This window comes from Triturus cristatus, chromosome 12, assembly GCF_964204655.1.
Source record: "Triturus cristatus chromosome 12, aTriCri1.1, whole genome shotgun sequence".
Classification (NCBI taxonomy): domain Eukaryota; kingdom Metazoa; phylum Chordata; class Amphibia; order Caudata; family Salamandridae; genus Triturus; species Triturus cristatus.
Window position 1 is genome coordinate 38,127,604 of NC_140595.1, and position 21,209 is coordinate 38,148,812.

At 45.6% G+C, this 21,209-nt stretch overlaps 1 long non-coding RNA gene across 1 annotated transcript in view; it reads right to left on the reverse strand.

The window, feature by feature from the left end:
• The window catches only part of LOC146772344 (uncharacterized), a 45,469-nt gene that overhangs the window by 3,146 nt on the left and 21,114 nt on the right, over nt 1–21,209 (reverse strand). Inside the window, exon 3 of the long non-coding RNA XR_014971902.1 lies at nt 13,018–13,372. This is a non-coding gene — a long non-coding RNA (uncharacterized LOC146772344). The remainder of the gene's footprint in view (nt 1–13,017; nt 13,373–21,209) is intronic.

Consider the following 21,209-nt stretch of genomic DNA (forward strand, 5'->3'; position numbering starts at 1 on the left):
ACCAATGAAAGGACACCACACAGATATATATTCAAAATATATATGTATTTATTTCTCAAAGTAACCCCTAGTCTCTTTATGAGCACAGGAGCACAAATCGTCAAACAAGATTACAGTAGAATACACAGAAGTTGCACTTTATATGGATAGGCCCTGGTGGCCGCTCGAACCATATACTAAAATAGTGGTATAAGTACCACGAACAGAAAAGGGAAAAGGCCTAGGGCCTCTAGAATCGCTGGGCCTACAAGGAGCTAACTTCAGTTAGTGACCAGGAGGTCCACGGGTGGCGTGTGCAGAGCAAATAGTCACACGCGTGCTCCCATAGGTTTCAATGGGTGCGTAAAAAGTACAAAGTTACTGCAAATAGGATCTTCCGGATGGACTAGGAACTCAAGATTTGGAACACAGGCACAAGAGATGTAATATTACACTTGGGCACAGGTGTGCCAGCTTTACCTCACCCACAGGAAGCGGGTGCATAGGCCTCGAAGTGCGTCGGGTTTCTTCTATCTGTTCCGTGGAGCTTGAAGACAAAGATGCTGCAGGCGGTCGGTCCGGGAGAGATGCAGTGGATCCAAGAGTGGATCGGAGATGTTGAAGACCTGTAAGCAGAGGGGACAGTGTTCACAGTCACTAGCCAGTGACCAGCGTGGCACCAGGTGGGTACCAGGCGATGTCTGGTACAAACAGGAAGAAAGGTGTAGCTTGTCTCTGCAGCCACGTGGTCCCTGGAGGTCGACGACGTCCAGGAGTCGGTTCACGAGCTGTCCCACGCAGGCTCTCGCTGTCGGCGGTGTCGGCGACTTGATCGAAGCAAACAAGCCTTGGCAAAAGCAATTGTTGTAGGAGATGAAATAAGCTGATGGTTCTGACCAGCAAGGTCAGAAGGACTGCTCCTTTGGAGGGGAGCAAGGGCCAGTCTGGAGCAACCAGACCAGCGGTGTATTTCTTGAAGTTCGTCGCCAAGATGGCTACTAGCCAGCGGGCCAGCAACCGGTTAGGCGCGTCGAGTGGCAAAATGCAGAAGGGCCCCACGCAGATCGTGGAGATGCTGGAGGGCTCACCTTTGGTGCAGATGCTGCTCGGGTGTTGGGCTTCTCAGATCCCAAAGCACAACTTGGAGGGAGCCTCGGTTGTTGCACTTGTCAGATTGTCGTGGTCGTTTCAAGATGGCTGGCTCCACGTGTCTCGGTGCCTCCACGGGTCTCCTCTTTTCAGGGACTGTGGATCGGGCGGTGAGAGGTCTGGAGGTCCAGGTCTTGTCAGTCTCTGGGCTCGGGCTCCGGCGGGAGGCGGCGGCAAAGCAGACGTTGATTCGCTGGATGGTGCTTGCGTTAGCAAGGTGGTCACTCCCTGACCATAGGGGAGATTGGCTTCAGTCCTCTGTGCAGCAGAGCGTCGAAGTTCCCGTCTTCTTCTTAGTGTTAAGTTGATTCCAGGATGTCTGAAGTCTTAGGACACAGCTCCTACCTTTAAGCGGATTCTAGGGGCCGGACTACCTGCTAGGTCCCTCCCTATGGGTGGGACCAGGAAGGGGGGTGGTTACACCCCCAATCCTTTGTCCAGCTCGCCCCAGGCCCGGGACTGGTGTGCCCCAGGACCGGTTTGAACTGGCATATGCACCGAGGCTCCTTGTGAGCCACAGGCATGTCTGGTTTCTTTCAAGCCCTACCTGACCAATACACAAAATCCTGTCTGGGGTGGTGCATGCACCTCCCCTGGCAGGAAACCCTTTGTCCACACCTCCCAAGCTGGAAGGACTCCCAGCAGCAGGAGGGCAGACTTGTGTCTGTGGTGGCAGCATCCATTTTGTGGAGCTGAGGCTATGTCTGATTTTACCCGGGTTTCAGGTACTGTACATGTCGTGTCCCTCTAGAAGGGTGGAATGCTAACCCCGTCGCCAGAATTGGCGAGGGGTTAGTATTCCAATTCGTATGACACCTTACTCGACATGTTTTGATAAAACCAAACCAAAGATAGCATTTAACCGCGAGGTTCATAATGCACTTAAGAGTATATGGTATGACGATATCTGGAAACAGTAGAAGGAAGTTGTTCCGACCACTGCAGACAGGCTCAGCTCATGCCAGAGCACCATCTCACATGGAACCAAGCACTCTGCCTTCAGGATTGTTAAGGCCTGCCATAGGAGTGACTTATAGGTTACCAGGTGTCCCATTTAAGGTTAGGTATAGGTATACTACACCTAAGTAAGAGGTGATTACACCAACTTACCCCAGCTGAGTGATCAGCCAGTTGTGTCAAATTGTTAGGCCAAGCCTGGGGTGGCATAATACATGCTTCAGCCCCTGGCAGGCCTTGGGCACACCAATGCCCTGGGTACCTAGTGTACACTGGTACAGGGGCTCACAGGGTGATCCAACCAATTGGGTATGTACCTAGGGTACATGGAGTCCATTTTAAAGAGAGAACAGCCAGGCTGAGATCCTGAATAGCAGGATCTCAGGCCAACTAAGTCGAAAAACCAGCTAGACACTAGGCAAAAATTTGGGGGTAACCATAGTCAGATATCCACCTTCCTACACAACCCCCCCCCCAAACGAAGGGAGATAAGGCTGACCTTGACCAGGTAAGCCTATATTGCCCAAGTGGCCATATAAGGAGGAACCAGCACTGGCATGGTTACCCCCTGTCTCATGGTCCACTAAGCAATCCCTCACCCTAAGGGTATCAGAGGGTCTCCACCATAGGGAATCTCTACCTTTGGTGTGTCTTGGCAAAGTAAAAGGCTGGTGTTGAGATGGAGTACTGAAGTGAGTGTCCTCAAAGTGAGGCCTCACCTTCCTCCAATCCCCCTCCACCATGGATGCCTTTCTTTCCTTAACTGAGTTGCACTGTGCTCTCAGGGTCAGCCTCTGGCTACCTAAAGCTGGAGGCTGGGTCCCTTTTGTGGGCTTACTGGAGGGACAGGTCAGGTCTGGGGCCCTAAGGTCCCATGTTTGCCTGTACCCAACAGAATCCCTCTGGGGGAGGTCCCTAACTACCTGTAAAGGAGATCCCTCAGGAATGTTTTTACCCATCACCTGACTAGGGCTACTAGCCAGGCAATCCTCATTCTTTTGATGGGGGGGTTCTTGTGGACAGGGGCCCTCTTGGGGTCCACTGGCCTCCCTGACCTCTGCAGCTCTGGGCTGACTGAGGCAGGGTAGAGAGAGGCAGGCTACCTGCACCAGACTGGGTCCCACCTTGGAAGGGGCCACTGACATCAGAGGCTCTGCCAGGCCAGGCCTGGCTACCTCTGGGGCAGTTCCTTCACAAGGGGTGAGGTCAGCTCCCTGAGGAGGCTGACATTTTCCTAATGTCTGGGGAGAGGGAGACTTTTCTTCCTCCCCACTACTCTCTGTTTGTGTGGAGTGATCCATAGTTTCAGGCTTCACTACACCTATGTCAGTCTGAGTATAGGCTGAGACCATTACAGTCTTGCCAACCTTTTCAGGGGGGCACTCAGTTTGTGTTTGAGCTGTGACTGTCACAGCTCTGCCAGTCTCTACAGGGAAGTCTGTCTGTGCCTGGGCTGTGGCTACCAATGCCCTTCCAACCTTTCCAGGGAGGAAATCTATTTGGACAGGGGTTGTGAATGGCACAACCCCACTACCCTTTTGTGAAAGGCCTACCATTTTAGAATGGGTGTCTTGTTCAACTCCAGCCCAAGCTGAGAGTTCTAAGTCATTCCCCAGTAAGCAGTCTACAGGCAAGGTTGGGGACACTGCCACCCTTTTAGGGCCAGTGACACCTCCCCAGCTGAGACATACCTCTGCCATGGGATGACTGTTCTGTTTGCCATCAATGTTGGTCACCTGGTAGGAGAAACCAGGCAAAAGCTGCTCAGAGGGAACTAGCCAATGGGCCACCATTGTGATGCTAGCTCCAGTGTCTCTGTAGGCCTCAGCTTTTGTACCATTGATGTAGGGCTCCTGTCTGTACCTACCCAAAGTGTTGGGACAGGCAGTGAAGTTGGCAAACCCCATGCCACCATCACAGACAAGAGTATCTGCTGCAGGGGAATTGGCTAAGCCAGGGTCCCCCTGTGTTCCCCAAGTAAACCCACCCAATTTTTTGGGGGCACTCCCACCACCTGGGGGATTACTGCTGACAGTAATAGGTGGTGTGACAGGAGTAATTGGAGGAACAGTTTTGTTTGTAGCCCTTGGGCAACTGCTGTCCGTTTTCCAATGCCCAGGAGTTTTACACTCATGGCAGTAAGGCTTTTTGCCTGTGGTAGAGGAGGGAGCTTGGGACCCACCACCCTGTGTGGAGTTTTGGGGCCCTGAGGAAGATTTCTCTTTTGCCTTATCCCCTCCCTTCTCTTGAGGTTTGGTGGTATCTTTCTTTTGGTCACCACCCTGATTCTTAGGCCTGATCCTGGTCCTGACCCATTTATCTGCCCTCTTTCCCAATTCTTGGGGAGAGGTCAAATCTGAGTCTACCAGGTGTTGATGGAGGAGCTGGTTTTGACAGTTACTTAAAATCTGTTCTCTCATCATCAAATTGTACAATCCTGTATAATCAGATACCTTACTTCCCAGCAACCAACCCTCCAAAGCCTTAGTGGCACATTCAACATATTCAGACCAGTCCTGAGTCTGTGTCTTTTGGGTGTCTCTGAACATTAACCTGTACTGTTCAGTGGTTAAGCCTAACCCATCAACCAGAACACTCTTCAGGACTCTGTAGTTTCTGACATCCTCTTCTCTAACAGTGAGGAGTCTGTCTCTGCCTCTTCCTTCAAAGGAGAGCCAGAGGATTGCTGCCCACTGGTCTTCAGGAACCTGCTGTACTTTGCAGGCTCTCTCAAGAGCAGTTATCCATTTGTGGATGTCATCCCCACTTTTGTAGGGGGGCACAACCTTAGACAGGTTCCTATTATCAAAGACCCTATCTTTGTCCTTAGGGACAATGCTGCCACCAGTGGGTATAGACCCACTCTCTCTAGGTTGCCTAGCCTTCCTCAGTTTTTCTTCCATCAGGGCTACTTCTAGCTCCTGCTTCCTGATCCTCAGCTGGGCTTCCTGCATTCTGGCCTCGTGTTCCCTCCTCTGAGGGGTGGTCATCCTTTTCCTGGAGTGACCTTGAGAGCCTCTAGAGCCATGGGAAGCATTGGAGTCACCTGAGCGATTCCTTTGCCTCCCAAGCCCTGTGTTAAGTCCACTGGGGAGATCCAATGGGGTAAACCCACTGTCAATCCCCAATAGCCTTAGTTTAGCTGGGCCAAGTATAACACTTGGCACTGGGCTAGTTCTCCCTTCATCCACACTACTTTCTGTATCCTCACCACTTTCCTCCCCTGTAGTATGATTCTCATCTAAGGGATGGCTATTGGAACTGGGTACCTCTGTAGCATCTTCAGAAAGGGGGCCTCCTGTTCCTGACCCTAAGGGGGCTAACTGGGAAGCTTTCTTGAGTTCTCTCTGATTCTCATCATTTTGCAAGAGTTCTCTGAGCTCAGCAGAGGTAGGGTTCTTGGGCTGTTTAAGGCCTCTAAGAGTTGCCAAATGCCTGAGCTCATTCTGGTTAAGGGTAGCAAAGCTGGATGGTGCCCTCTGGGGGTCACTCTCAACAGAGATGGGTACAGTGGACCCCTCTGCCCCGGCCATTGCTCTTAAGTGTGGGTGGATGTGTTGCAATCTACCTACACTTGGGTTTACCTACTAAACCTATCTAGTAGTTGTAGTCAGGGTGTGCTACTCCCTTTGCTCTACAACAACTAAGTTCAGTAGAACTTATGTATATCTAATCTTGTTTTATATGTACCTACAGGTACCTATGTGATCTTTCAATTGGTAACCAAGAGATTACAATGGTAAAACACAGCAAGCTCAAATCCAACCGCTGCTCACCAATGTGAGAAGTTGGCCTGGTATATGATGCTCACTAGTTAAAGTGATCACCTTGTACCATGCCAAGCAACCCTTATGGTGTGGTTGTAAGTCAACCTTTTCGGACTAGCTGCCCTAGTGGTAGCGTAGGCTAAGCAGTCTTTGAGGCTAAACTCGTGAAGCGTGTTAAGCCAGCTGTTTTACCAAATGTAACCCCCTTTTATACCAATGAAAGGACACCACACAGATATATATTCAAAATATATATGTATTTATTTCTCAAAGTAACCCCTAGTCTTTTTATGAGCACAGGAGCACAAATCGTCAAACAAGATTACAGTAGAATACACAGAAGTTGCACTTTATATGGATAGGCCCTGGTGGCCGCTCGAACCATATACTAAAATAGTGGTATAAGTACCACGAACAGAAAAGGGAAAAGGCCTAGGGCCTCTAGAATCGCTGGGCCTACAAGGAGCTAACTTCAGTTAGTGACCAGGAGGTCCACGGGTGGCGTGTGCAGAGCAAATAGTCACACGCGTGCTCCCATAGGTTTCAATGGGTGCGTAAAAAGTACAAAGTTACTGCAAAGAGGATCTTCCGGATGGACTAGGAACTCAAGATTTGGAACACAGGCACTAGAGATGTAATACTACACTTGGGCACAGGTGTGCCAGCTTTACCTCACCCACAGGAAGCGGGTGCATAGGCCTCGAAGTGCGTCGGGTTTCTTCTATCTGTTCCGTGGAGCTTGAAGACAAAGATGCTGCAGGCGGTCGGTCCGGGAGAGATGGAGTGGATCCAAGAGTGGATCGGAGATGTTGAAGACCTGTAAGCAGAGGGGACAGTGTTCACAGTCACTAGCCAGTGACCAGCGTGGCACCAGGTGGGTACCAGGCGATGTCGGGTGCAAACAGGAAGAAAGGTGTAGCTTGTCTCTGCAGCCACGTGGTCCCTGGAGGTCGACGACGTCCAGGAGTCGGTTCACGAGCTGTCCCACGCAGGCTCTCGCTGTCGGCGGTGTCGGCGACTTGATCGAAGCAAACAAGCCTTGGCAAAAGCAATTGTTGTAGGAGATGAAATAAGCTGATGGTTCTGATCAGCAAGGTCAGAAGGACTGCTCCTTTGGAGGGGAGCAAGGGCCAGTCTGGAGCAACCAGACCAGCGGTGTATTTCTTGAAGTTCGTCGCCAAGATGGCTACTAGCCAGCGGGCCAGCAACCGGTTAGGTGCGTCGAGTGGCAAAATGCAGAAGGGCCCCACGCAGATCGTGGAGATGCTGGAGGGCTCACCTTTGGTGCAGATGCTGCTCGGGTGTTGGGCTTTTCAGATCCCAAAGCACAACTTGGAGGGAGCCTCGGTTGTTGCACTTGTCAGCTTGTCGTGGTCGTTTCAAGATGGCTGGCTCCACGTGTCTCGGTGCCTCCACGGGTCTCCTCTTTTCAGGGACTGTGGATCGGGCGGTGAGAGGTCTGGAGGTCCAGGTCTTGTCAGTCTCTGGGCTCGGGCTCCGGCGGGAGGCGGCGGCAAAGCAGACGTTGATTCGCTGGATGGTGCTTGCGTTAGCAAGGTGGTCACTCCCTGACCACAGGGGAGATTGGCTTCAGTCCTCTGTGCAGCAGAGCGTCGAAGTTCTCGTCTTCTTCTTAGTGTTAAGTTGATTCCAGGATGTCTGAAGTCTTAGGACACAGCTCCTACCTTTAAGCGGATTCTAGGGGCCGGACTACCTGCTAGGTCCCTCCCTATGGGTGGGACCAGGAAGGGGGGTGGTTACACCCCCAATCCTTTGTCCAGCTCGCCCCAGGCCCGGACTGGTGTGCCCCAGGACCGGTTTGAACTGGCATATGCACCGAGGCTCCTTGTGAGCCACAGGCATGTCTGGTTTCTTTCAAGCCCTACCTGACCAATACACAAAATCCTGTCTGGGGTGGTGCATGCACCTCCCCTGGCAGGAAACCCTTTGTCCACACCTCCCAAGCTGGAAGGACTCCCAGCAGCAGGAGGGCAGACTTGTGTCTGTGGTGGCAGCATCCATTTTGTGGAGCTGAGGCTATGTCTGATTTTACCCGGGTTTCAGGTACTGTACATGTCGTGTCCCTCTAGAAGGGTGGAATGCTAACCCCGTCGCCAGAATTGGCGAGGGGTTAGTATTCCAATTCGTATGACACCTTACTCGACATGTTTTGATAAAGCCAAACCAAAGATAGCATTTAACCGCGAGGTTCATAATGCACTTAAGAGTATATGGTATGACGATATCTGGAAACAGTAGAAGGAAGTTGTTCCGACCACTGCAGACAGGCTCAGCTCATGCCAGAGCACCATCTCACATGGAACCAAGCACTCTGCCTTCAGGATTGTTAAGGCCTGCCATAGGAGTGACTTATAGGTTACCAGGTGTCCCATTTAAGGTTAGGTATAGGTATACTACACCTAAGTAAGAGGTGATTACACCAACTTACCCCAGCTGAGTGATCAGCCAGTTGTGTCAAATTGTTAGGCCAAGCCTGGGGTGGCATAATACATGCTTCAGCCCCTGGCAGGCCTTGGGCACACCAATGCCCTGGGTACCTAGTGTACACTGGTACAGGGGCTCACAGGGTGATCCAACCAATTGGGTATGTACCTAGGGTACATGGAGTCCATTTTAAAGAGAGAACAGCCAGGCTGAGATCCTGAATAGCAGGATCTCAGGCCAACTAAGTCGAAAAACCAGCTAGACACTAGGCAAAAATTTGGGGGTAACCATAGTCAGATATCCACCTTCCTACACACACGGTGATGGCCCAATGTATCGATATCATGTGTGAGTGGCAAATGTTCCTTAAGAGCAGCCAATTGGACCCAAAGTGTCTTTTGCTTTATTGGGCTACCTTTGGAATCACAAAAATCATTTTGTCGCCAAAAGAACAAGCTATCATTAAAGGATTGTACACAGTAAAATGAATCCCACACTACAAGCGTCGGCACATCGGGATCAGTAAACTCAAGAGCCAATACCAAAGCACGTAATTTAGCCAATTGGGCTGTACAATACCCAAGGGATTGTGTGTGAACCAAGGAGGATTTAAAATCACTGTCCACTATCGTGCCTGCCACAATTGCGGAGGCTGCTGTATTAGCATGTTTTGAACCAATGGCAGGCTGTGCAGATCCATCAGTGTAAATTATACATCTGTACTGATAAAGAGGGAGTAGTGACAAAGGAGGAGGAAGAACTTGTTCATACTGTAAAAACTATTGTGTTTGTAATGAAGGATTAAAGGCAAAATTGACATCAGCCGGCGTCAATGAACTAGCCCACTGTATCCAACAAGAACGCAGAGCTTTAGAATTGGGCCCACTCGCCTTTGTGACAGCCTCTACGGCTGGTACTGGCGAAACCATGAAAACACATTTCCCCTAAGCCAGAGAGCATTCCTCCAGAATCGCCATCTGTACTGCTGTAAAACTTTTTTCAGTAGAAGAAAAACGCATCCCAGCATCCATATTAGTCTATCGACCTCCTGGTCAGGCAAAAAGCTTTCTAGATAGGCTTGACATGGCCATTGCTCCTCTGACTGCAAAATATAAACAGTCTTTAGTATTAGGAGATTGTAATATTCATATGGATTTGTGCCGTGATCACGATTCTCTGAAGTTTTATGAATCATTGAATATGTTACACCTTACTCCTTATGTCTCCTTTCCCACCCATGAAAGGGGCCACACTCTTGATCAGGTCTTTTCTTCTGACAAGATTGATATGGCTCCGCCCCGTCTTTTGGTATGGTCTGATCACTATTTACTTACTTTTAAAATAAAGAAAACCCCTGTCCAGGCTCCTAAGCAGTATTTGGAGCGTACTAGTAGTTTCAGATCTTTTAACCTAATGACTTTGGCGGCCCTAGGAGCTTTTCTTGAGGCACATCCGCTTTGCCTTAAGGACAGCCTTACGCATGATGCTCTCACTTTAGAGAGCTGGTTGGAATCCTGCGTAAATGAGCTTGCCCCCCCTAAACCACATGTGGCAAATGGAGGCAGAGCATCCGCTCCCTGGTTCACGGAGGCTCTCGGGAAGAGCAGGAGCCTTTGTAAACGCTTAGAGAGAATCTGGAGGAAGGATTTTAATCCTATGGCTAAACAAACGTATAAGGCGACATTAAAAGCATATTACTCTAAAGTTCGCCTGGAAAAAAAGAACTTTCTAAACGGAAAAGTTGAGAAGGCAGGCAACAAAAGTAAATAACTTTTTTAAATCGTTAAAGATTTTACGGCCCCTTGTGCAATAAAGAATCCTTTTACTCCTACAGAGGAATGGACAGAGAGTATAGCGCAATACTTCTTTACAAAAATTTCCTCTATACAAGCTTCTTTTGGAGCGGTATCTTCAAGTCCCTCGGTCAACTCGGATAAGTCCCTTTCTCTGCTCCCTAAGGCCGAGAGTTGTCTACTGCATTTTCCGACGATCGCCTTAGATCATTCTTTAAAAATCCTTTGTTCTCTTAAATCAGGTTCTCCTGTGGATCTGTGTCCGGCGAAGGTTCTTGCATCTATTGCCGAGGTGATAAACCCGGCGGTTAATAAGGTTCTGAACCTATCACTAACTGAAGGGACGGTGCCTGATAGCTGGAAACATGGGAAAATTCTCCCACTCTTAAAAAAACCATCTGCTGACCCTTTGATAACAAGTAATTACAGACCCATCTCACTGCTCCCGGTTTTCTCTAAGGCTTTGGAGAAATGTGTGAATCAGGTCGTGGGGGAGTTTGTCGAATCCAATGGCATCTTACATCCGAGCCAATCTGGGTTCCGTACTAATTTTAGCACTGAAACAGCTCTCCTTGAGATATCGGAATCCATTAAGTCCACATTGGACAAAGGTGGGAAGGCAGTTCTGATACTGCTCGACCTATCTGCGGCCTTCGATACCGTCCCGCATGACCTTCTTCTCGATCGCCTTTGTGGATGCGGTATTGGCGGCACAGTTCTGCAGTGGTTCCGGTCTTACTTAGTAATCCGTCAGCAAACAGTCTGGTCCCCGCCTTTTGCAGCACCTATTCAATCTATGAATGTGGGTGTCCCTCAGGGATCCATTTTGAGACCAACCTTGTTCAATGTGTTTATGGCCCCCTTGGCATTACTGGTTGAACCTTTCGGCGCTAGGGTCGTTTCCTATGCCGATGATACACAACTATTGTTAACCTTCGGTAAGGGCGAAGTTCTTGATGGGAAGAGGATAAACCTTTGCCTATCCGCAGTATTTGGATGGCTTAATCAGAACCAACTTCTATGCAACTCCAAAAAATCTGAAATGATTTTCTTTGGCTGCAACCCGGGAGACGAATGGCGAGAATGGTGGCCATCTAATATGTCTCCTCCCACCACCCTGGCCACCACGGTTAAAAGTTTAGGGGTCAAACTGGATAAAGATATGTCCATGAAATCCCAGGTCCAATCGGTGGTTGGTACCTGTTTTGGCCTCCTGAGGATGATGCGCAACTTTCTTCCCTTACTTTCAGTTTCTCATAGAAAGATAGTTGTGCAAGCTTTGATATTGTCACGTCTTGACTATGTGAACGTCCTCTATCTTGGCCTACCAGACTACCTGATTAGCCGTCTTCAGGTGATTCAGAACGCTGCAGCCAGAGCTATACTTATGGTCGATCGCAGGACCCATATGACCCCACACCTCAGATCTTTACACTGGCTCCCAGTACGCAAGAGGGTGTTTTTTAAGGCCCTGGTATTGGCCTTCAAGGCATTTCACAATATCGGGGCTCCGTATTTGAGAAATAGATGTCAGCTCTATGTTCCATCTCGTAATCTACGGTCCTCCACCTCATGTCTGTCACGGATCCCAAAGTTCTCTCGCTCCCGTTTGGGCGGCCGCTCCTTCCAGGTGGTGGCCTCCGGGCTTTGGAACAACTTACCCCTTGAGTTGCGTCGAGAAGAGGATCTTCTGTGCTTCTGTCACAAGCTAAAAACCTGGCTGTTTGCATGATCGACGGCTCTGAGACGCCACAGATGTGTTTCTGTCACTGGTCCCCTCTGTTGTTAGCGCCGGGACACTCCTGGGAGTAGCTGTGCACTCTACAAATACCCAGTAACATTAACATTAGTGTACAAATGCGATTTATAAGCTATGGGAACTGTGTCCCCTTCATTGAAAGTCACGCAGGTGAATCCTAACACTCCTTGTACAATTGGTATGACCAAATTTGTGGTATTATCTCTAGTTATCAAGAATTGAGTCGCAAGCAGATCAGACTGTAAAGACCTAAGTACCGCGGTGTGTTCTGGAAGCCAACTGGAAGAGGAAAAGAAGGTTGTATCAACGCATATAGCGGTCTGATATGCTGGACATAATCAGGAATGTAAGTCCTGCCGAGATTTTAAAAAAAACAGCAATGGTGGCAATTAAGCACATTTCTCCAAAAAGTGGGGGGCCAACCCCCTACCTTAGCTATTGAGTTCATAACCAAGAAACAGGACTGCCAAAAAGGGAATATGTGACTTCGCAAAATTAAATTCGTAACCTAACGTCACAAAATGTTTGACAATGCGATCTACGTGCATACGATGCGGAGGCATGTCATCGTTTGTCAAGTATATGTCATAGAAATATGAAAAGGCATCAGAGTCAATTTCATGTAAGGGGGACACAATGCCTGCCGCAAACACTCCTGGGCTATGCTTATATCCCATAGGCAATCAGTTATATTGTCTTTGATTGCCTAGAGTGCTCAAGGCAGTCAAGTCACGGCTTTCAGGAGCCAATGAGTGACTGAAAAATCCCTTGGAAATGCCCAACATAGTTTTGTATTTCTTTCAAACAATGTTATCCACTAATGCAGAACTATGTGTGTTCTGTACCTACTAACGCTTTGGCATCTCATTTAATTGGATATTGCGGTTGGGGCTATGGTGTAGAACGCAAAAGAAACATGTACTGGTGAATCCTTGTCCCAACCCGCCTGATTGCAATATAATGTGGGAGCCAAGGCTAGAGCCCACTACAAAGCAAAAACATTTTTATCTCCTCTGGGACATATTGCAAAAAATATGGTAGAATAACACCCTCACCCTTAAAGGAAGCGAGGACAAACGGGGGAGGCAATCAACCTCCGCCAGCAAAATATCATAACAAGATGTTAGATTGTCCCAAAAGACTACTTTAACAGTGCACTTATTATCACCTTCAATTTGGAGGAGCAACTCAAGTGTCAGTGGTCTCCACAGTGATAAAAGTGTCAGTTGCTTTCGCCTCCAGACGCTGGTGGAATATCTGTCGCACTATGGTAACCTCCGCCACGCTGTCGAAGAGGGTTACCATCCAACTCCTGTCGAGGAGGAGGGTTCTCACCATCTGAGGCATACTTTGCAGTCAAAGCAGCAACTTTTTTCTTCTGAAACGGGGCTCGATATTGAGGTGGTTCCTCCTGCTTGACTTTTACGTCAAACTGGTGCTGCGGGTCACGTCTCGCCAGCGTAGACTAGCCTTGTCTGCGATCTTGTCGCCCTGCTCCACCAAATTGCTGATCCGATGATTCACTAAAGGAACGAGGAAAACAAGGATCAGGAACCTGAAACCTCTCGGGTGTTTTAATTTTAGAGCAGTCACGCAAATCATATCTACGCTCAGAAGCGTCAGGTGGAGGCGAACCAGCACGAGAAAAAACAAGCTACTTACCTGTACACTGTGCTTCTCCAGTATTGATATCTTTTATAGATTTACATGCTTGAATCTTCCCTGTTGTCATGGTGGGAGTCCCACGGTATCATTAAAATAGCAGTATGAAAATCTAACAATGTAAAGCCCATAGAAAACGCATACATTTTTGTAAACTATAAGCATTGTTATAAAACATCCAAACTGCAGCCAAACAGAGCTCAAACCATAGAATCTCCTTCCCCTGCAGGGCCACCATACCCTCAGATTTCGAGCATGAGTGCTCTAGGTAATGAAAAATTTATGGAAGGTGAACCCGAAGAGGGTAGGAGGGAGGGTTGCATGTGAATCTATAAAAGATAACAATACTGGAGAACCACAGTGTACAGGTAAGTAACTTGTTTTCTCTCCAGTATTGTCACATGCTTGAACCAGAATAGTAAGCAGTACCTGATCAAGAAAAATTGGCCAAAAGGCGGCGGGAAGGTGAACCATCCCACCATGCGACCCAAGGAATAACTGATCCTTTAACATGAACTCAGAATAATGCATATAAATGCTTAATAATAGAAACATGTATTCATATATACATTCAAGAAGGTTAACATATACAGTAACAAACAGGTTTAAGCATTATACCTTTAAGCAAATAACCTCCTCAGTGTAGCCTGACCAACTGCTACATCCGCCTTTTGCCAGGCATCCAAGCAGTAATACTTTGTGAAGGTATGGACGTTCGCTCATCCGCTGCCCTGCAGATATCGGGCAAGGACACTCCAGCGAGCAGAACAGAAGAAGCAGCCACCTCACGTGTTGAATGCATTGTGGCTTTGGCAACCAGAGGACGGCCAGCCCTCTCATGGCAAAAAAGAATAACTGATGAGATCCAACGAGCGATAGACGCCTGTGTCGAAGCCTGACCCTTCCTAGGCAACTAGTAGTTGAGTAGACTTTCTGAAAGACTGAGTCCTTTGTAAGTAGGATTTTAGGCATCTTCTAATGTCCAGAGAATGAAGAGCCCTCTCAGCTGTTGACAAAGGAGCTGCAAAGAAGGGGGGCAAAACCACTGGCTCATTTAGATGAAACACTGAAGGCACTTTAGGTATGAAAGATGGGTTTGTTCGAAGAATGACTTTGTCTGGAAAAAATTGAAGGTAAGGCTCCGTTGTGGTAAAGGCCTGAATCTCATTAACGCATCTTGCTGACGTGATAGCCAACAGGAAGGCTACCTTCCAAGATAGATACTTCAAGTCGCATTTGTGAATAGGTTCAAAGGGCGATTTCATGAGCTGCGACAAAACAGTAATTGTGATGGAACTGGAGGAGGCCTTACAGGGGGAAAGAGCCTGAAAAGTCATTTCATGAATTCTTTTATTAGTCTATCAGACCACAGAGACAAAGAACCGGAACGCTGTCGGTACCTGGAGATAGCTGCTAAGTGTACCTTGATGAACGCGTGTGCCAAACCAGCCTTAGCAAGAGATAATAGATAAGGCAAAAAATCCTCAGGTGACAAAGAAAGCGGATCAAGAGAATTTGTAGCACACCACATACAAAATATTTTCCACTTAGCTGAATAGCATTTTATCGTGGAGGGAGCACGAGCATTCTGCAGTATTGTTTGACATTCCTCAGAAATATTTAATCCTCCAAATTCTGTGTGATGAGGAGCCAGGCTGTCAGGTTGAGTGTGCGAACCTGGGGGTGAACCACCTGTCCCTGGTTCATGGAAAAGTCTCAAATCTGGTTCCCCAGGAGCAGTACCTCCAAGAAGCCCACCCTCAGGCAGCCTTGACTCTGGGCTCAAAAAACACCAGAGTTTCAAGGTGGCCAGATGGGGGGGAAGGGAATTAGGGAGGGAGATCTGGAACGTAAGTAAGATGGTAATTGAGTGAGATTCTTCAGTCTCTGGTTCAAATCACAAACACTACATATAAATATAAATATATATATATATATATATATATATATATATATATATATATATATATATATATTATGTTTCAAACAACCATTACCTGTAAAGAAAAAGGATCAAGCATATAGTTGCTGTAGAATATTCTACTCAGAATGATTGGTTGTGCAAATCTTGTTTTCTGGGATTATTCTGAAGGTCCTTTAGTTGCGCATATAGCACACTAAGATTCTTTTGAATATTCAAGATTTAAATGATACTAACGTGCATTCTCTATTGTCCGATTTCTTCTTTAAATTCTCAATATATGAGTTCCAATGTTCACAAGCAGTCTTAAAAGAAGTCACAATAACAGTAAAATATCCAATAGACTAATTAAGCACCAAACACTAATAGCATTCTTTAACTGTCTGTTCGATGAATTGTTAGTGTTAAGATTCTTGAGATAATGGTTTCAAAGAATAAGTGCTCCATAATGTTGAAAAGCTTAATTATGTGCTTCAAATTCTAGCTCCACAGAATAAACATTCCGCAAAGTTCAAAGGTTAAGTAGGTATTTCAAATACTAGTTTCACAGAATAAGTGCTCCGTAATGTTTCAAGGTTATTTATGTTCTGCCCTTGATCATAAAAGCTCTTCTAAAACGTAGTCTTTGAAGTTTAAACACGAAGTGGAAATGAAATGCTGCCTTAAATGAAAGGAAAATGAAGTTCCCTTACCTGAAGATGGCAGCCTTCACAAAAGTATCGGGAAGATCTTACCGGAAGAAGAAACAAGCTTCGTCAGAGATGCGAGCAGGGAACCGCCTGGAAGGATGCTAGAATATTCTGCAGGGTGTGTCTGGAAGCAGTCGCTGTAAATAGCGAAGGGAGGCAGGGACGGCGGCCGTCGAGGGAAATAATAATGCAGAAGGCAAAAGGTCTTTAAACAAATAGAGCACGTTCACCAAAAATTAAAGATACGTTTTCTGCAAGGTGCTGTTTCAAGGTACTGTTGTTTTCCAGGAAATAAAGGCAAATATGTATACAAAAAATGAACACATGGGCAAATAATATAATAATATCACAACCTGGTCCATAGTTCGTAATTTAACTATAGTGTGTGAGGGCTGTTACACATCAATAATAATGTTCCTGCATAATGTTCCTGAATCTTGGTGAATCGTAGGACAAATAGAAGCAAGAGACACCCTCATTATGCCATGAATAGAGTGTCAAGACTAGAGGATCATTACAGTCCTCCCCATCAAAAATGGACTCTCTCTCATGAGCAGGGGGCTCTAGGGTGTTGTTGATGAAAAAGACGAAGTAGTCGTGGGGCATGAATCGCCTCCTTATATTCCCAAGAATCTTCCTCAGGACCATATCCTTTCCAGGAAATCAAATACCAAAGTGTGCCTTTTCTTCGTTTGCAGTCCTTTATCTGTCGTATTTCATACTCTTGTTAATCTCCAATAATCATAGGAGGAGCTCTAGGACGAATAGCCATGGTAGCTGGTTTTAATAATGATGTATGGAACCCTGGATGAATCCGCATTGATTGCGAAAGTTGCAATTTAAAACATACTGGATTGATGCGTTTGAGGATTTTGTACGGTCCTATGAACCATGGATTAAAAGGATATTTGTGTTTGAACTATAAATTCCGAGTAGACAACTATACTTTATCTTCTGGACGATAGTTGGAACCAGGTTGTCTTTTTTCTATCAGCAAATCTTTTGTATGTTGCTTTAGCCTTGTCTACATTTTTTGGGAGAGTTAGCATTAAATCCTTCATTTGTTGTAGCTTGGTGGTTATATGATGAACTTGTGTAGTGATTTGATCTAAGAAAAGAAAAGACCTTGGATTCCATCCATGTGTAGCGAAGAATGGTGACATCTTGCTTGATGAATGCATTAAGTTATTATACGCAAACTCTGCTTCCCATAACAGGTCTACCCAAGAAGTTTGAGAATGGGCTAAGTAGCATCGGAGGTATTGTTTCAGTATTTGGTTAACTCGTTCGGTTTTTCCATTGATTCAGGGTGGAAACTAGTGGATACGTTCCGTTGAATTTGTAAAGCCTTACACCATTCTACCCATATTTTAGAAGTGAATTGTGAATCATGATCGGTTGTAATAGATTGTGGCAAACCATGAAATAGAACTATGTGATATAGTAAAAAATCCACCAGAGTTGCTGCTTGAGGGTATTTTTTCACAGGCTACAAAATGAGCCATTTTAGACAAACGATCTACAATGACTAGGATAGCAGTTTTTTTTACAGTCTTCTGGCAAATTTGTAATGACATCTAAAGTAATATCTTCCCATACATGAGTTGGAGTTGGTAGGGGTAGTAAGTAACATTTTTTGGGAGTATGATTAGTTTTTGCTCTTATACAATTTTCACAGTTTTTTACGTAAGTAATGACATCTTTCTTCCCACTGGGCCACCAAACATTTCGACTTACCAATTCCAGAGTTTTGGTGCATCCAGGGTGACCAGCTAAAGGATGTGTGTGACACCACTATAAAACTTGTCTTTGTAATTTTTTCTTTGGTACATAAAGCAAATGACCTTGAAAAGGCAGCCCATCAATCATAGTTCTCTGTTTATCTAAGGCTTTCCATGACGTGAGTTTATTCATAGGCATGAGGTCTCTAATTTCTTTCAAAAACTGTCCCGACATAGTTACTTCAATGATATGATCGTTGGGTATTATGGATCTCGCTTCCAGTTGGGGATTGGATTGAGTTACTTCTTCATAGCGAGATAGGGAGTCTGCTTTTTTATTGGCACTGCCAGGTCTGAAGGTAATAGTAAATTCGAATTCAACAAAGAAAAGGGTCCATCGTAATTGCCGGGGGGTAAGAGCTTTTGCACAACGTAAAAACTGTAAGTTACGATGATCAATGTATATGGTGATTGGATGGTGTGCTCCTAACAAATAATGTTGGCATTCTTTGAATGCCAAACATATAGCCAACAATTATTTTTCTGCTATGGCGTAATTTCTTTCTGATGGAAGATACTTCTTAGACAAGAAAGCTACTGGATGAAGGTGATTGGTACCTTCTTCTCTTTGTGAAAGAATGGCTACTATGGCAGTATTGGAAGCATCAGCTTCTACAATAAAGGGTTTCGACAAATCTGGATGTTTCAGTACTGGGGACGTTATGAAGGCTTGTTTTAAGTCCTGAAAAGCCTTTTGTGCATCCAAGGTCCCTTGAAAAGGTCGATTTTTTTGTAATAAACTTGTTGATGGAGTTGCTCTGGCTGAAATATTTTGGATAAAGCACCGGTAAAATTTGGCGAATCCTAAGAATCTTTGTATGTCTTTGATGGATTTAGGTTCAGGCCAATCTTGAATGGCTTGCACCTTTCGGTCTGCCATTATGATTCCTTGAGGAGAGATAATAAATCCTAGAAGCTCTACTTTATTAACGTGAAATTCACATTTAGACAATTTACAATAGGGACCATGTTTCCTTAGCGTAGTTAGAATGGTCTTCACATGAAGCTCATGCTCAGCATTTGAGTTAGAATAAATAAGGATGTCATTGATATAAACGATGACGAATCTGTCCAAAAATTCTCTTAAAACATCATTTTAAAAAAATTGAAAGGCCGCAGGGGCATTGCATAACCCAAAAGGCATTACACAATTTTCAAAGAAACCATACCTAGTTCGGAAGGCTGTCTTCCATTCATCACCAGGACGAACTCTGACCAGATGGTATGCCCCTCTTAAGTCCAATTTTGTGAACATTTGAGCTGTTTGAACCTGATGAAGTAGCACTGGAATGAGTGGCAAAGGATAACAATTTTTTACTGTGATGTTATTTAGCGCTCTATAGTCTATGCAAGTGCGGTGATCGCTATTTGCTTTGGGCATGAAGAAAAGAGGAGAGGCAGCAGGTGATTTAGATGGTCTGATAATCCCATTTTTAAAGTATTTATCTAGATAATCTCGCAGATGTTGATTTTCCATCTGGGTAAAGGCATATATCCTGCTACAAGGTATTTTAGCTCCAGGAATTAGCTCGATTTCATAATCGTATTCACAATGTGGTGACAAGGTTTCCGCACTTTTTTCACAAAATACATCAGAAAAAGAGGCATATTGGGTAGGCAACTCAATGTGCTGTTCTGCAACTGTGGCTATAAAATGTGCTCCAGTTTGTCCTTTTTTTCTTTTTGGATTTGTATCTTTTGTGTTTGAGGTGTTAATGTAGTAAGACACTGTTGCTGAAACCACTCGGAACTGAATGTAATGTTTCTTTTAGCTCAGTCTATGGTGGGATTATGTTGGGTTAACCAGGGCATACCAAGAATTACCCCAAACTGTGGTGCATCAATCAAGTCTAGATGAAGATGTTCTGTATGTTTATGCTCTGCTGAGTGAATTATCACGGTTAAGGTAACGGTGGTATGAGTAATCATGCCTGAGGTAAGTATTGTACCATCAACAGCAAGAACAGCTTCGGGTTTATTCTTTTTGATGGGAGGAATTTGTAACTTAGAACAGAAGTTAACATCAATGAAATTCCGGGTGGCTCCTGAATCCACCAAAATTGTTACTTCTTGTCTCAAAACCTCTGAAATAATGAATAACGCGTTAAGAGTCAAATGTGCCCAGCCCTAGTCCTGATCTCTTCCCCTTCTTGATACTCCTATGGACTGGTAGGGTCCCCCTCTCAGGGGAGCACATGCTGCTATTTCTGATTGTGGATTGCCTTGTGGGTTGTTTTTCTGGTTGTTCTTTTAGTTTAAAATGAAACCGTACAGTGGGGTCTGGATGGTGTGGCTATCAACGCTGCTAACTCCTGTGCATCTTCTTCATCCGCAACACACGCTCTACAATGTGTATCATATGCTCCTTTTGTCTGCTAGCGGCCGGCCGGAAGGTTGTAGGCCCATCTTTGTATATTTTTTGAGTTTTGTAATAAACGGTTTAAAAAAAAAATAAAATAAAATAAAGAGTCAAATGTGGGGAAGAACTTTGGAGGGTATTGGCTAATGATTGACCAGAGGAATCATGAGTTCCACTCGAGGAGATCCTCTGTTTCTTCCTCGAGCCTTCTAGTCTTCCTGATTGGACATCATGGCTTTGATTGACTTAAAACCTTTAGGTTTATTAGGGCACTCTCTAGCAAAGTGGCCTTTTTTTCCACAATATAGGCACAAGCCTGCTTTGCGCTGTGTATCTTTTTCTTCTTGGGTAAGTGGTTTCCTGACTCCTCCGATTTCCATGGGTTCACTATGGTCTACGATGGGTGAAGTAACTCTCTCTCTAAAATGTATTGAGCTTTTGAACTCTGTTTTCTTTTTATCTCCTTTTCTTTCAGTTAACCTATGATCCAATGTCAAGAAAAGTGAAATCAATTCCGCACAATCTCTAGGTTGAGGATCAATTGGGACTTTTAGGTCTTTGAGATCATATTTTAAACCTTGATAAAAAAAGAGCTGATCTCTTTTCCTCAGGCCAATTAGTTTTGGCGATTAAACGAGTAAACTGTGTCAAGTAACTAATCAGATCTTTATTAACTTCTTTAAGTTCAAAGACGTTCCAGATCCGCTGATCCAGTGATAGTGCGTCTATCAAAATCTTTTTCGAACTCTGTTTTAAAGTTTGACCAATTATAGAGCAAAGGATCGTCAGAATTCACTAAAGGCATCGCCCACATAGCCGCATCTCCACTGAGATAAGAAATAAGGAAGGCAATACGTGATTGTGCATTTGGAAAACAGGTTGGTTTCGCCATGAAATGTAATTGGATTTGAGTCAGAAAGGTTTGTACATTACTTGCATTGCCAGAGA